Source organism: Stegodyphus dumicola, chromosome 7 (genome assembly GCF_044657685.1).
Source record: "Stegodyphus dumicola isolate Sdum_Otavi_A_Nest chromosome 7, ASM4465768v1".
In the NCBI taxonomy this organism is placed as follows: Eukaryota; Metazoa; Arthropoda; class Arachnida; order Araneae; family Eresidae; genus Stegodyphus; species Stegodyphus dumicola.
The window spans coordinates 87844273-87862822 of record NC_140774.1 but is presented as its reverse complement, the minus strand read 5'-3'; the positions used below and the strand labels follow the sequence as shown (position 1 = coordinate 87862822).

General features: G+C 30.4%; 1 long non-coding RNA gene across 10 annotated transcripts in view; it reads right to left on the bottom strand.

The window, feature by feature from the left end:
- Positions 1-18550, bottom strand: part of LOC118198225 (uncharacterized) — a 421825-nt gene that overhangs the window by 19471 nt on the left and 383804 nt on the right. Inside the window, exon 1 of one of the 10 annotated variants that reach the window (XR_004759548.2) lies at positions 17123-17481. The exons of the other annotated variants lie outside the window; for them this stretch is intronic. This is a non-coding gene — a long non-coding RNA (uncharacterized LOC118198225). Of the gene's footprint in view, positions 1-17122; positions 17482-18550 lie in introns of those variants that run through there. 10 annotated transcript variants of the gene reach the window in all.

The following is an 18550-nucleotide window of genomic DNA, read 5'->3' as shown; positions in this document are numbered from 1 at the left end:
GTAACAGAACTTTAGCACCAAGTTTCATTATTAATTTTTCTCACTTGTAAGCATAAACATATAAACGAACTATATTCACGCTTGTTTTCTAATCCACGTACTTAGAGCAACGTAAGATTTGCTAAATAATTAATCATTTCCAAAAAGCATTTTAGGATACATATACTGCGCATAAATTCTATGATTTCTCCAGCACGTATTCGATTTTTTAAGTTCATGGTCAAATTTAAGTATAAATGATTGTTGCTGCTAAAAGTCACTATTTGTAAGTAGAATATTCGAAAGATAAAAAACAACGAAAATTATGAATAAGATTTAAAAAGTTGAAAGGTATATATTTGTCGTAATTTCGAACAATGCCAAATTTTAATCGCAAATAACTGAAATTTTAGGAAAATCATTCCCCAAAACAAAGCCAATAAATAAATAAATAAAATGAAATAAAATAAAACTCCGAAGGAAATGAAAAAACTTCCCTGTAATTCAGAATGTAGTTTTAAGGCTCTGACTTCTGTACTGATTCTTTATTTCGTTTTAAGCAGTTGAACCATATTTAATTTTAATAACTTGTTAAAGAGGTTAAAAAAAGGGCTTAGGTAGAGAAAATTACTATTTGATATGTTTGTCATGCTTATTATATTTTCACTCCATCCTAGTAAAAAATGTGATAATAAAAGGAATGACTATTGCGTATCATGGCTAGAATTTCAATCCACCATTTCAAAAGTAAAAAACCTTACAGACGAAAAACCGTGAACGAAATAGATAAGAAAAAGCGAGGCGAAAGAGATGGAAAAAAGAGAGCATCACGAGCAATTATCCGCTTTGAACTGGATGTCACCAAAACAGAGGAACCCAAAGGCAACTGAGTCCGAAACCTCTGATTTTAATCCCATTAGTAAACCACCGAGGCTGCACTTAAGGGCAACTAAAAAAAAAAAGAAAGTGGAAAAAAGAAAAAAAGAGATACCGCATTCGGTTTCCCACCAACAATTAGCATGCCTGTAACCGCCACACACGCCCTGTAAGACGATGGAATAGAATATACACATAAAGCTTCTGCCACCCCTCGGGCTGGAAGTTATGAAACGACTGCCGCCATGTTAGGCTTAGTCGACGCCAGACTACGACGTTACCTTAAAGGCACGTTTTTCCAGTATGTCAGTCAAAGTTGGGATATTAGGCATGCAGACTTGTCAAACGTAATTATACAGTCCCTCTCTCGTCATTACGTTCGTCCGCTCGTCTTCTCCGAGTTCATTATTTCAGTTTGCTTTATTCTTTTTGGTATTTTTGTTATCTATTCCCCCTCGCTCTCGACGAGTTTGAAATAATAGCTCCGAGCGAGTCGAAATTTCATCAGAATCAATATCGGAGACTCCATGGGGGTGGGACAGGGTAGGTGGACGCATGGGACGACCCGGAGGTTGGACCGGACAGCCTTTTTCACCGTGCCAGCGCAATGGAATGGCATCACGTCAGGTCACAAATGCAGACAGGCGTATAAGAAAACGCTCTTTTCATGGTGTATGTTTAGTGTGTTGCTCCGGACGTTTAGACCTAATAAATACGTGTAATAAAGCCATCGAACCTTTTATTACGTGTTTATGTGTTTGTCACCTTGTGTCAACCTGAGATTTGATCGTGGAGTAGGAGGTAGGATTTGGTTGAAGAGGTTTCTGATTTTTTTGGCGCTTACTTCTATCTCTTTTCATTTTGGTGGGGTTGCAGTTATTTATTCAATTACTCCACAGTAAACCGGTTCTGTGCAAATTGTTTAGAAATAATGAATAATTTGCATTAATACGTAAAGACAGATATATTGATATCAGCGTTCGTAACATAAGAAGTTTACTTAACTGCTCTTTAATTATAAATAACTTCAGTTTCATGTCAGTGATAGGAATTATTAGAAAAGATAAAGAAATCAAATTTTAAAATTATCCCTAATATTTTAACACTTTTAATAATATCTTGCAATATTAATGAACAAATGTTTAGAACAAACTATTATTCGAAAGCATGTAAAAAATGGCAGTTTTTGACCTCGCAGAGAATTTTCAGTTTTCTTTTTATTTAGAAAGAAATATTTTTACCATTGATAAAAAAAATATTTTTTAGTTAAAATTTGAAGTTTTATCAAATAAATTTATGAAGTAATAAATTAACAATATATCTTTCAACGAATTACCTAATGATATGCCAATATTTCCGTTTCTGAAGCAAATTAACTAATTAAAGCATTGAGGAAAGATAAACGTCTTCTATGCATACGTTATGATTCTTTGGAGATTATTTCGATCCTAATTAATTTTTATTTATTTATTTTAGTGTTAACTAAAGATATTTTCTTTCAAAGCGATAGCAACTTTTTCTTTAAAGGATTTCTCACATCAAAGCTCACACATAAGAATGAAATGAGCTGACAAGTTATATACAACTATGTAGAGTCATTAGGAATTTTTACGCTGAGGACGTTAAACATGCGCAACGCCCTCGTCAGGATTTGAACCTGAACCTCTGGAATATGCATCGAGTGCGCTACCGTTACACCACGAATGCACGCGGGAATTAGGGGAAAAATACCTTATAATTAAAATATTAAAAAAAATATAACATCATTAGGTAATATTGAAGAATTTCAAGTTAAACTAATGACTTTTTTTTCTTCCCATAATGATTTAAAATAACTGTAGCCAACAAACATCTTGCTCTGTTTCTTAATAGAGACAATTTTCATGCACCTTGACTATCAATTCCGGATATAGTTATTCAATTATCTCAATACTGACTGCATGATGGAAAAGATTTAAAAACTCTGTCATCATCAAGGTTAATCCTTAATATAGCAAATTTCCGTTTTCTGACTGAATGATTACGAGCAGATGAGTTGCTTTGGAGGATTTTAAAAAGTCTTTAGCGACGCTATCTGACCATAGGAAGAAAGATCAGAATAATGACGTCAAAATGTTTACATTGTGTGCCTTCGAATTAACTGCAAAATGTAAAAAATAATAATGAATTATTTAGTCTATTTATAAAGATATTTCTTTTAGTGCTTCTGAAACTAAGATATTTCTTTTAGTTCAGAAAAATGATATTATCTTCATGTGCGCGTTCTTTTAATAGGAATTGTATCAGCAGTGTATCATAAAAAATATGTCTTGATTTTAGAATAAATGTATCCTAAAATTGTCACTACTAAAACTTATTAAATCTGTACTATTGATGGGTAATAACTTCTTTTGAACGAGATGCACAAATTAATAGCAGATGAGTTGCATATCGTGAGCACAGATGTATTGGTATCACAAGTGTTAGAAAAGAAAGCCCACTACAATTAAAATGTCCCGTGGATTTTACGTATTACGTATAGAAACTTATGTTTATAACGAAATAATTTTAAGTTGTCTTAGCACGTTATAAATGCTTTATAGTATTGTTGCTTGTGTATGGGTTCGTAGTAGATTGAATGGCACAGAACCGACAATAGCTTTGTGGAAACATTAGGTTATTTTTTAAAAGGCGTCATGAAAAATGAGCAATGCCCTCACCAGGACTCGAACCACGGACGTCTCGAATTCCCGTCGGGCGTGCTGACTACTGCACTACGTAGGCATGCTAAGAAGGCGGGAGAAATACCTTATAGCTTCATAAAATTTATTTTTATGCAGAGAAAAGCTTCACAATTCTGGAACTTTCCACAAAAATTCTTGTACAGCTCTTCTCAGTATCACAGAGCACAATCAGTTGTTACACTTCAAACTAGTACGAACATTAAACACGACAGGGAGCAAGGCGCGTCTAAAAGGCAAAGCTCTCCAAAATCGCTCTGAGCTAACAACTAGCATCTACAACTGATGAACTGATACACCCTTCGGTCTTATATAGTTTTCAATCGGCCGCCGAGATATTTCTAGTGCTTTCAGTTTTCGAAATTACTGGAAGGCATACAAGGGTGGAATATGGTCAGAGTTACATACAGGATCAATTACAATTATTCAATTGCAATACTCATTACAGTTATACAGGGAACGGACCAAAATATCGCCGAATGGTGGCCAAGTGTGGCGACTTTTGTTAACTTCTCGCCAAATTTGGCGAAAAAATTAGTCGTCAAAAACCTCTGCCAGCTTGACGACATTTCGCCAAATCAGCGAGATAGCCAAAAACTCAGTGTTACACAGACTTAAACCCTGTACTCCTATTTCTCCGGCAGAGCATCGTCTCTCTTTCATCTTATATTATGCAGAAAAATACAAAAATTTCGCATATAACTGAACGTACAAAATGTACATCTATGTACAAAATTCCTAACAATATTGAATTGTCACTTTTCTGAAAGGATTCATTGATTTAGATGAATTCATGACGATCTAATTCTTCGCATTGTTAGAGTATTTATCTTTTATGATTAATGGTACTCTGTTTTAATGATCTTGTGCATTTCTCGTTTAACAAAGACTACTTAAAGAAAGAGAGTGCACCGAAATTTTATGAAGTAATATAAATAATCTAAATTAAGATGTAAAAAAATCTTTAGAATATGTTTAGAATAATAATTAGCACATATTTTATAAATACACAAATAAATCAACAATTTAATGCATGACTAGAAGAAATACTCGCCAGTGTAAAATTAAATTCCTGAAAGTTCCTGTAGCTCCTGAAAAAAAGTGACCTTTGTTTCATCGTTTTCGAAATTGACTGCGAATTTTAGCGTAATTCATCTTAAAATTAAACGAATCTATTCCGCGCACAGTAACTAAAATTAGCTTGAATTTTGTAGGCTTTTTTTTTAACTAAACACTCTTTGTATAGTTAGTTTGTTTTGTTTATTTATTTATTTATTTATTTATTTTGTTGTTGTTGTTGTTGATTATTAGAACAAAGATCATGTACCTTAATAATTCCCACAAACGCCACAATTGAAATAAACGCATTCTTAATATTTGCTAATTTGATTTGTTTAAGCAAGCGCATTATATATTTATTCTATAATGCTTGTTTAAACAAATCAAATTATCAAAAATTTAGTAATATAGTAATATACATAGTTAATAATAAATTATTAACTATATATATAAAGTATAATATATATAGTTATATAATATATATAGTTAATAATATAATATATATAGTTAATAAATTATTAACTATATATATATAGTTTGGAGGAAAGTGCAGAATCGCCCACTGCTTGGCGCGTTTCTAAGAATTGCACTAACTCGGTATCCATGTGCACATCGAACTATTTTCACTTAAAAAAAAAAATCCCAGAATAGCACAAAAATGGCATTGCGCACTCCCTCTATCTATGTACACATCGACCTATTTTCACTTAAAAAGTCGAAGAAAATTGACAAAAATCCAGTTCTTCTTACTCTTGTAAAAAGCGCCAAACAAACGCCAAATAAAGAAGTGGACGATTCTGCACTTTAGCCATAGTTTGTCTGTTTATGTAATTTTTTGTGATAATAGATTCTTATTTAGCTTTAAAATGCTATAAGAAGGACAAACGCAAATCGAAATATATCTGATATCTTCCATTATGAGATTTCCTTTCTGAAGAATAAAATAGCGATTAGAGACATTTATAGGAGATACTTTTATTTTTTATTTTATTTATATATTTATATATTGCTAGCTGAATATAATGTAGAACTTTTTTCTGCATTTTATTCTGTTACTGGCTGTCCTGAATATTTGTTTTGTCTCTCACAATTCGATTTATATGAATTTAAGATGGGTAGATGCACATACATCTATATAGAAGCTTCATATAATGCATGTAGAAAGACATTTTCTCAATGAGAAGGAGAATTAAAGATATCAGTGAGTTAAGTGGTCAATAAAAGTCATAAATAAAATTACAAACTTAAAATAGTAAAAGCAGAAATGATGACGCACGATACACTATGATAAATTAAAATATGATTTTCAAATGTTTATACGAAGCAAAATGTTCCTGATAGTTAATAAAAGAATCTTTATAAAAACTGATCACGTTTTATAAGCAATGTTTGTTCCACTCGTTCCGCTTTGTTCCGCTTTATTAGCAAATATGTGTGTTATAAATTCCTCAAGTGTGAAAAATTAGAAATGTAACCATTTACAGCCTCGAGAGAATTAAAAATTGTAAAACAGTAACAAAGATTTTCTCCATGTTGTTAAGTTAGACGACTCTTGTCTTGCTTACTTTGATCAAAAATCCTCAATGCATACGTAAAACTTTCACCTGTACGAACTCTCGTCTGTACAAACGTATGTACGTACGTTCGTACGTTCGTGAGTACGTACGTATCTCGCATAACTCAAAAACGAGTAGCCTCAGAACGTTGAAATTTGTATATAGGACTGCTACAACATGTAGATGTGCACCTCGTATTTTGGTTGCAATCGGCCGCACCAAACGTTTATAAATATACGAGTATTTATATATATATCCACTCAGTGATCTCAGTTTCTTTACTCTTATATGTTTGTAAATTGTACATTTTTTGCTTTAAAAATGATTGAATTATATTGCTTTTATCTTCCGGTTAAGGATTTTATGCCTTAATAAATCTGTGTGCAATATTTTTAGAATTATCAGCAAATTTAAAGTTGTTTAATTGCCGCTAAGCCTGTTTTTAATGGCGGCCATTGGTGTTTATATTTAAAACAGGAGACTAGTGGATTTGTTGCCAATCTAGAGAAACTTAGCTTCGTAACAACAAAGATAACACATTCATTTATTATTGCCAATTAAATCATGCTTAATTCTTTCTGGAATTTTTTCGAGGAAATAAGCGTTTGATATTTACTTCGTAATTTTTAATATAGATATTTTGAGTTTTTATGTATTTTTGCCTTCTCGCGAAGTGAGAACTGAATTAATTAAATGAGAAATACTCAATCGTCTGTGAAAAACTGTTTCTTTTTTGTTTTATTTGCTTAATTTCTTTTATACATAGTTCTAGCTTTATTATAGTATTTGAATAGAACATGTGGCAACGATTAGATAATTCTTTAAATGATATACATTTTGTGCATTATGAGTTATAATATGAATGAAATATAATACTGTTAAGTAAACCTAACGCCAGAGTGTCGCTATGGTAAACAAAGTGAATTTTAAAGAATGCATTTATTCTATTGTGGTTTATGCGCTATCGACGAAAAAGGTTTAATTCAATCTATTATGTTTAAATAAAATGAAAAAAAATAACGTATAATTTAATATTCCGTACAAGGAAGTCATGTGGTGTACACATCAGATTTTTTTTATTTATGATTATCTCCTAGGAAATTAAGAATAAAAATTATTTTAAATTGAATTTATTTAAATTTTAAGTTAATTCTTAAGAACATTTGGATAAAACTATTAAAAACACGTAATGGACTTAGAAGAAGTTTAAAATTGTGATATAAATCATCAAAAACTCAAAATACAAAAAATATAAAATACATTATTTATCACAAAAAAATTTAAAAGGTAGTTAATTATTGTTGATCTTGGAAAAGAAGTCTAACTTATCAAGGGAAATTACTTTTGCTCCATAAAATCTCCCCGCAATAATTGGGGGTGATCGTATGTTGAGTGCGACTTTCGTATATTTGCATTGGTTATATATATTTATATATATTCTCTTTCTTGGAAATGTCTATCCGTCCATCCTTATCTATACTTTTATTTCACAATTATTTAAGATATTATATGAACAACTCTTTTTGAGATTCTTTTTTTAGCCTATTGTGGGAACAACAATATGCACTTTCTTATTTAGAAAAATTAATTTAAATTTAAAACATATCTCATCATCCAGAAAAATGCAGTGTTCTATTCCCTTCTTACGTATTTGTTCTAAATAACAGATTATTTTAAAAATGGCCCTACGTCAAATGATATTCAAGCATCTTTAAATATCTTCGACAAAGTTAATACCCATTGAATGCATGAAAGATAACACTGAAAGTGCATGATTTGAAAACACGCAGGAAGATTACCATTGTTTCCTTACATTGGGATTATTTTTTTTTTCTGCTATGTATGTGAATTATCGGTCGGATGAGTCTGTGATGCTTAAAAGATGAAAACCTTTCGTTATCGTACACTTGAGTTGCATATCTGTTCTTGTAATAGCAGCATTGCCTTATTTCACACGCGGTTGAATGCTACTGGATAGAGTGTATATAAAGTGCCATGCAGTATAAAAAATAAGAAAGCTAGTAGGTAGAAAACAAGCACGTGAAAAAAAAAAGAAAAGAATGACTTAAAAAAAAAAGAATGCATTAGATATTGTTTCTGGTATATGTGAGAGTGCTTATGAGTAATATAAAGGAAGGAGCTGAATATAGACTTCATATACTTAGTTTTAATGAACATCTACAATCATCGAACTTATTTATAAAGGTTCTTCCAACTGTTTATCATATAGTGTAAAGCAAGTGGGACTAGCCCATTTTTTCTCCTTTCTTGTTTTTAATTAAGCACGTCTACTAGAAAGCGATACAACATTTCCCATAATGAAGTAGTTCAGAGCAGAGTTTCTATTATGCACGTTAAATATTTTATTCAAAAACCTCACGCTGCTTCAGTATATAATGCGACAATCTCTTCTCATTACGTCTGATCCGGGCTTTAATATATGAGTAAGTTCCCCTTCCTAGTGTTCAGTTTAGTTATGAAACTGATTTATGGCATTTTAATTATACATATGGAATCCAACATTAGTATAACAATTTAACCAACAATTTTTTATGTTTCCTTGTATTCTCATAAAACTTTTTGTCGCTCTGCTAAAAGAATGCCGGTCTTTTTTTTTTTTTTTTTTTTTTTTTTTTTTTAAGTTTTAGTTTTTTGTGCATTTAATTTCCTTTTAATATATATATATATATACTCATACAATATAGAAAAGTTTCTTCTACATCGAGTCATGATTATCACTTAGAAAATATGAAGGTATTTTCTATCCTTCAAAAGCAATCAGTTTGTCATAAATATGCTTAAATATTTTATATAGTTTGAAAAGGTCTTTAGCAAATAGCGAAATGAAATTCCTCAGTAGTATGGGTTCGAGTAATAAAATTTTCTCCTACGAAAGAGACTCACTACGTTTAAATTGTAAAATAGCGATAGTTAGTTAAGCTAGCCTAGTAAAAGACGATAGATAATGTCAAAATTCTGACCAAATTGAGTTATGCAGTTATGATAAAATTAATTTCAAACAACATTTTGAAAGGCTATGAATGATAAAAAAGGAATTTAACATTCTTCTCCTTGTCATTTGAATTAATAGAAGCTCTTAACATTCTGCATTTAAACTTGATACGTATAAAATTTAAGAGCATTTACATCTATACCTATACATCTATATCTAACTTTTAACTTTTATAAATGAAAAAGTTTAGAAAACATCGCCATCATTCTAGTTGATCTTAAAATATTTCAACATATATGAATACACATTTGTTTCGTTGAGCTGCATGTATCTCGATAAATATCTGGCTAATTATACGTTATACATTCATTACAAACTAAATTATTGTAATTTAATTCAGATATTTGCATTTAAAAAATTTAAAACATAACCTGCTTAATAAATTCTTAAATTATTCTGAGTACTAAAATTTTTCTTAGTCACCCTCCTTAACATTTGACACTCGAGACATCTAATTTTCTCACAAGCTATTTTTTAAGAATAATTTATATTTCTTTTCTTATTCAGATTATAGTAATTATTCACCAGACAGTTTCTGAATTCACTAAACCATTACGTGAACTCGAACTCAAGGAATTACTTAACATTCGAACTTTTGATGGATGTATGATTGTTTTTAATCTACGCCGGGACCAAAGCCGTCAAGTAAAAAAGCAACACCGCCACATCGTCGATCAATTCGGAGGTTTTACGCGACGTCAGCGCGTGTCCAACAATCAAGACAAGCCGGACAAGATTCATCCCGAACGGCAAAGATTCGTTGTTGTTGCCGTTAATCAACGATCGGTGATGAGTGTATGAAATCTGCTTGCGAAAAGGGGCTTTCGTAATTTCTTATAATTAACAGATAAAATAAGAAATAAGTTAAATTCTTTTGGTTTTAATCTATTACTTAACTCTAGAAACATGAATTGTTTCTTCCCATTTGACGGAATTCCCCCCTATTATCTTTCCCATATGCTTTGTAAAGATTAGTTCAACAATATTTCGTTAGAGTTTTTCGATATGCCAAAAATATTTTAAATATCATTTTGGTCTAAATATAAAATGATCTCGATTGTAAGTTAGTATCAAATTTTTTAACTTGTTTTCCACGAAAAAATTATGCATCTATATAAGACGGCCTTTTTGCACGTACGAACTTGAGAGTTTTCAAGTAAAACAACAGCAGAGACAATTAAATATCTAAATAAAAAGAGAACAAAGTAAGTGCGTTTTCTTTTAACCTAAAAATTAAGACATACATAATATATTACAGTTTTTATAGTGGGCTATGCATATAAACCAGGAACGACTTTTAGAAGAGTGTACCTCCAAATAAAACCTTTGCCTCGCATTCGGCCCAACATGACATTTATTTAAGAGGGAGGGGGGAGTTATGCTTTTCTTGTTTCAAGTGACACACGCAAAGCAACCACAGGATGGGCGAAAATGCAGGATTACGCATTCAATGATGAACTAATACCTTATTCACAATAGGCTACATCTATTTTAATACGTATTACTTTAAATAACTATTCATAAAAATGTTTCTGAATGCACTCCTGCTGTTCCTTCATTCACTGTCGGATAAAAATAGAAGGCAGGACGTGATAATCTAGCAGAGAATAATTAATGATCAACTAGTTTTGAATGTTCATTAGCCTACACTTAACTTTCATCACAGATTTCATACTAATTCTCTTTATAAGCGACCTAACCAATTTTCGACAGCGTGCTGTAAACGATAATACAAAACCTTGGCAAATTGGCACGTGGAGTTTCTGCTGATGTAATGTTACTCAAGTGGTGAGATAACAACAGCATTATACTAATTTAATTAAAATTTCTAAAGAATTGAAACATAATTTACCAATTATTCCCAAACAGTGCAAATATTTTTGTAAACCTTTTTAATATTAAATTCATTATAATGAATCACTACTTAATGCAAAGCGTAATTTGAGGTTAAAGTTGTTTACTATAGAGATTATTCTTAAAAACCTTTCAAAGAAATCTATTTCTGTTTTTTAACATAGAACGTAAAGGCTTTTCAGTTTTGCGGTATTGCGGGACTTCTTTAAAACTGCTTTTATGCTATACTGAAGTTGAAGAAATCGCTGAATTACATCTTCGATTTATTACAATTTCCTCCCAGATTGATATATCAAGCTCATCTTCCGAATTTTCTTTTTCACTAGACCTATTTGTACAATAAGGATGTTGAACTATGCCTAAAATTTATTAATTTTTACTTATCATATATCTAGAATATGGAAAACACGGCTGGAAGAGAGGAGAATTTTAAGTTACTTAAGATGTAGTCATTCCATAAAGCCGAGACAGCGGTGTTTTTCCCTCCTAGTTAACCCAATATATTAGACTATTAAACAAAACAAAATTTTATTAAACAAAACAAAATTTTAGAAAAGTCCAATTACCGAACTCTGACCGAAGTCTGAAACTTTCATTACGTATTATGAATTCGAGCATTCGTGTTACATAAAATAGAAGATTTTATTGTCTCCGGTATTATTCAGTTGTTTTACTAACTGGAAGTATATGACTACGAGCGAAGATTGCGAGAAAACAAAGATAAGGACATTATAAGCCGTGTAAGATGTTTGATTGTGTGTATATATATGTACGTTTGGTATTGCGATAAAACGGAACGTGCACAACTAGATGCTGTAACAGTCTCATATCCAAAATTTCAACGTTCTACGACTAATTGTTTTGAGTTCTGCGACATACATATATACATACGTACGTACGTGCAAAAGAAGTCACGAAAACGTCCACTTTGAATCCGTTGTGGAAAACACAGTTCTTTATTCTGTGAGCACGTGAAGATGTCAGGCAAAAAAAGTATCGTCCAAATGAATTTGGGAAAAGTCAAAATGAATATTTCCGTTAAAATATGATATCCGAAATTTTTCGCGATTACAATACTTCCTTTACTTCGTACAAGGAAATAAAAAAAAAAAAAAAAAAAAAAAAAAAAAAAAAAACAAGGAACGATAGAAGGATTTATGTAGTTCTGCGATTCTAAATCCTTTCTAATTTTTATTTAAAACAGAGATTTGTCATATCATTAATCAGCTTCTAGCAGTAGCTAAGTGAAAAACAATTCATCCGTGAATTAACAAAATATAATACATGTTATACAGATCTAATTAGGAAAATAAAAACAATAGATTAGACAATACTTTTAAGCAAAATATTAGAAGAAAACACTAGTGTGTACACCCTAAAAATATGCAAAATGCAAAACAATAAAAAATTTTCTGAGTTAAGAATTTGAAATGCTAAAATTTTGACCAACTGCTTTTCAAATGCAGAATTCTAGCTTGCATAGTTCTCATCCGTTATTTTCTCCTAGAATTTAAAGAAGAGAAAAAATTCTAGTATGTAATGTGCCTGATTTTTTACTTTTTCTTTCAACTTCCCAGTTAAGTACTTTTAAGTCTTACCTATGTAAAACCTGCACAAAATTACAGAAATAAAATCTCCTCTGTGCGCTAATAAAACCTTATTCAAAAACTAAAAGTTTGCATAGAAAAATTGGTAAAGAAATTCTATTTATGTTAACACTAGTATCTGTAAATTCCTATTTAATTCAATCATCGGTACCAAAAATACATTTCATAATTTTACGGACTTTCCTCACTGTCATGAAAATTACATGTAGTACTGTTGCATAGAAATCTTTGCATAAAAAACCTAACTATGAGTAAAAGCAGTAATAGCCTGGTTTAAAACATCGTACAATCCAAATCAAGTCTCAGAAAGCGTTCAGTACTTTTAAAAAACGAAATAATATCCTTAGAATTGAGTATTAAGTTGTGGTTAAGATATCATAGCATTTAAATTTATTCGTACGTAACCGAGGTTTGCGAAAAAGTTTTGAAATGGACGAGTTATTCGACAGAATCCAGAAGAATAACAAAAATGTGTAACATCTTAAATTTAAGCTGCTAGGAAATTCAGTTCATTGTCATAACATTTCAGCATCATTTCCTAGTTTTATTATTATTTTAAATCAGACAGAAGAGGATGTAGTTTAATAACTTAGCAAAATCATATTTCTTCAATACAATATTACATACGTTATACAAGCTTGAGATGGAAAAGAAAATTTTAGTTGCTCTTAATGTCATTTAAGAGTCTAAATTCAAAAATAGCTCTGAAAATGATGCATCATTTGCCCTTTTATACAAACATGAATTTTTACCGCATAGTAAGCATTCCAACATACAAAATAGAATAAATAAGTTGGATTAAAAATTTATTACCAATTTTATTATAAATTATAAATTTTTAAACGTTTTATTTTATTGTTAAGGAAGCTGCGATTCTTTTGCATAATGATAAAATGTTTGCCTCCAATTTTGTTAAAATGAAAATTGAAAACATTCTTTACTCATTTAGCAAAGTAGAGGGATGAAGAATACGAACATACTGAGACAATAAACTATTACACTTGTTTATTGGATTACAAGTTAATTACATAAATTTCGTTTCATATACAAGTGAGAACAATAGATAAAAAAATCAACATTGAGGGAAAAAACACTGTCTATTAAAAAATTTTGTCAACCTCGCAGATGGAAAACCCTTTACATTAAAGTCTACTGCCAAGAAAATTTTTCTTGCCATTATTTCACATAAAATTAGATTTCATTAAAATGTTTCAGATGACAATAACAAAATGGACACTTGTTTAATTACTTTTGTGAAAATCACCTCTATTATTCCTCGCTTAATTGCCAAGTTGAAGGGAGATATTGAAAATCAATGAAAGGTGAAGACTTTAAAATATTGTAACATCTAAAAGGAAACTTCATTTGACAAAAAGAGTCTCATAACTAAATGCTTCGATTACAATAGATTCGCGGATTTTGTGTTCATCCTTAAGAAATGAATCTGAATTAGCCTATTCAATCTATACGAAACTTCACATTTTTAATTGAAACCTAGATCTTTCTGTTTTTCAAAATTTCTCAGCACAGCAAGGGAGGAGGAAAAATGTATTTTCCATTAAGACATTAAAGGAGTGGCTAATTACATTAGGGTTACTTGAATGCTAATATGATTAGACAGTATTGCTAAATGAGGCTCGACACAAATAAAAAAAATTAGTTAAAAAAATACTGCCAAGTTCTTAGATTTCTGACTGCGAATTTTGCTTATGAAAACAATATTTAATATTTTGCGTACCTTGTCTACAAAAGTGAATGTAATGTACATACACTTCTATAGAAAGTACGTTACCTGAATAATAAACGATATATACATATATCTATATCTATATAGAAAGATAGATAGATAGTTGATAAATAAACATACGTATATGTGTGTGTGTGTGTGTCATTATGGCAAAGCCTCGAGGGCTATCTGCCTAAGGGGAGGGATGCCTTCGTGGAGGACTTTCTAAGGAAAACTGGCTCGTATACACGTTACACATGGGGAAAACCACGAAAACGCCCATGCAGCCAGCCCGTTCGCGGGATTCGAACCTCGGACCGAACTACCAGTGATCAACGACTTTACCGCTCGGCGATGGTGGGCAACATACGTATATATAATATATATATATATTCAACAATCTCTCTCTTTCTCTCTCTATATATATACACGCGTTCAAGAAATCTTAATAAGCTCCATTAAGAATTTATTATCGATTTTATTATAAATTTTTAAACTTTTTTTTTTATTGTAAAGGAAGCTGGAGTTTTTTTTTTTTTTTTTTTTTTTTTTTTTTTTTTTTTTTTCCATAATGGAAAAAAAGTTTGCTTCCCATCCTTTTTATTAAAAAGAAAATTGAAAAAGCTGCCAACTTTTCTTGTAACTTATTCTTTCTTAAACATATAATGGTTAAAATTAAGAGAGCCCAAAGCTCCATAATGTTGCATTTAAAGTATGATTTTTTTTATATTTTTGGTAATATTAAATAAATGTTTTAAAATTACCTTTCTACATTTTTCAGGGCTCGACTGACAGTAAAATGAATTAATGATGAGTTTTTAAAATTTTCAGAAGTATTTAAAATATGCATCATAGTTTTACAATTCAAAGGGAAAACTTTTAATTCTTTTGGCTTAATTTTTTATTTTAGTGATTGGATAACCTAAAATAATAAAAATACAAGCTGCCAACTTTTCATATTATTAATCAATTTATATGTACTCCTTTACATTCCTTTTATTATTTGTATACTTCGTAATTGATTACTTATTAATTTTATTAATTAAAAGCGAGAAAATTCAGATTTTAAAGCTGCCTACCATAATGTAAAAATTTATCTTTGACTGAAATAACTCGCAGTTTATTTTTAAGCCACTACTAAAATTCACTTAAAAATTATTACACATTATGTAATGTTATGATGTTTTCTGTAATCGTACTTATAAACCACAACTACTTTTCAAGGCAGCAAACCTATTCAAAAGATTATTTACCTCTATGTCTTGTCTTTTCAGCTAACGTAAGAAAAGTATAACTATTTGTATTTACTGGCAATTTGATTTTACTTCAACAGCATGTATTTGCTCTTTTATTAACATGAGATTAAGTACTGTGTTTTGCATTATTCTTTCATTACGTTTTTAGACAGGTTTACGGTTAATAAATTCAAGAAACTTTTTCTTTTTTTTCCTTTTAAGTTGTAATATACTACTTTTGACTACACTACTAAAGAAAGGACATTATTATACGTTTTACATGCTTGTTACTGTAAATAACATAATAAAAATATAACAGAGTTGAATTTACATATTTCGAGAAAACATTATTGTTTTAAAAATTAGCGTAAAGTTATTACATAAAATGTGGTTCTTACTGAAAATGAAATTGAACACAAACATGTGGAAATGCGTTAAAAATTTTACAAATATTTACATCATATTCTAACAAAAGAATGGATATTTATATGTCAAATTAATTTCGATAACATAAAAGAAATTTTGTTAACTGTTCCTAGGATTTTCACAGAGATTTATAAAATATGCATTGGTAATTATTTAATTTTTAATAGGATTTTCCCAGTGCAATGAAGATTAACGAACAATCTTTAGTAAATATCATTGCGAAATTTGCTTTTGTTATTTTAATGTATATTGTAAATATATTCACTCAGATGAGAAAATTAAAGGATATATTAGCGATGCATCTCTTGTTATGTTGATGACATTTTTAATATTTACATGCCGAGAAAACACAACGTGTGTGTTAGATATTAATTAGGTAATGCTTTCGAACATGCATATGTATACTTTATGATCGTATTACTAAGACAATACGCAGCATTGTCTTTATTACAGGCAATATTGTCAATATGTGTTACGGGACACAGCTATGTGTTAATCTTATAAAAAAAATAGTAAATTGCACAAACATGAGTTCAGAAAATAATGATATGATCTACCTAAGTAGTAATAAATATAATAAATAAGAAGATAAAACGTGGAATATTATATTTTTATAGTGATACAATATAATATGAAACTGTTATGTATTGTTAAGAATTTATTTGAGCCTTTATAAGAATTGAGAGCATATTCCTCTCAAATTAATATGTCAAAACGATACATAAAACTACATAGCGTTATTTTCTGTAATTAAATCTTTTACAATAAATGCAATTAAAATACTAGGAGAGTTAAGTTAGAGCATTTTAAACAATTCCGAGTTAATTTATAAATATGCGATACTACATTTTAAAGAATAAAATTGATTTCGATTTTAGTTTAAAATAACATTCGTTTAGAATAAGTTTTTTTGTCTTGGAGCTAAATTCCTAGATGCTAGAGAAATATCTACCACTGAACTAAAGATTAGAGAAGGTGCCATTATACAGTTTACAAGTGGGAATGTAGTAATTATTATGTGTCTGCAAGTACCATATTTCGTAAGATCTTAATACCAGTTGAATGACTTACCTTTAATCAGTTATTTTTTCTGATACTTGCTACATAATCCTTTCATTCACACCAAACATTTTCACGAGGTAAAAGGCAAAAAAGTTAACAAAGGTTCTCATGTTAACTCGATAACTGGATCTCAAGCAAGTTAACTGCGCAAAGAGAAGTTATATTGTAAAGATTATTCATACAACAACTTCTGGATCAAAACAATGATAATACAATCCTCACACCACACCTCTTACAGAAATCTGCTCAATCATTCTTTTCCGTGACTTTAATTTGTACGTGTACGTGAATTACCCCTAAAGTTCTCGTGCAGAAATATATGATTGCGCATTAGTAGGGTAGCCAGAGGGGCCTTTCACGGTAGAATAGCTTCATCGCACGTCAGAAGGAACAGTGTTAACAGAACAAAAAGAAAAGAAGAAAAGAAAGTCCTAGGTCTCATAATGAAAGGAAAGGAAACGGACTGTGTTGGGTTATTTCTTACAAAAATGACACCATGTCGATAATTGTCTCGAATAGCCATTTTTAAAACTAAAAAGTATGGAAAAAGTATGGAAGAAGTAAAGTAAGAAGTAAAGTATGGAATCCAGTGTCTCGCTCATAATTGTAAATCGTTTTTTTTTTTTTTCTTTCTGTAGACATGCGCATCCTCAAAAGCATCTGTTCATAGCACTTGAAGTCAACGTATTATTTTGGTTTAAAATAGAAGTAACAAATTTTCAATCTATTTTGTGACAAACTGGGAGGAGGAATCTTCTCCTACGGGACTAGAGGTGACGATGTTAAAAATAAATTTATTTAACAGAAGACAAGAAGGCAAAATTAAATACAAAATTTAAAATTTATATGATTTATATAAGTGAGTGAATCTGCATCTGGTCAATAGCATGCTTTCCTGTATTAATCAGGCTTGTTAACATTGTTTACTAAAAAACGTTGTGAAAATAAAGATTTAGCGTTGGGAAGTCAGATATTCTTAGCTATTTTCTCCGTTTCTTTAAGAAACTAAACAATATAATGCTGTACTGCATTAAACTATAAATAACCATTTAATAGGATAACTACAGATAACTCATAAATCTGGGATATCATTTTAATTTCTCCTTTTCTGTATTTATCGGGTACAAGGAAAACACATGTAGCTGAAAAGTTCGTAATTTTAGAATCCACCACATTTCTTGTGCAGACACCTTTTCCTCTCACTGGTCAACAAATTTCATCATACGTGCTAAAATAAATGTATTATAAAAATGTTGCTCATAAAGTTAAATTACATCAAGATAAAGCTAGGAGTCTCGATATCCATGTGTCAGTTTTATAATTACACACATAATTTAAGTTTATCACTTGCTAATATGGCGGTGTACGAGAAGTTGCTCTATAATGAAATTCGTAAGATGCGACATTAGAAATGTCTTTTATCAATTAAAATAATGG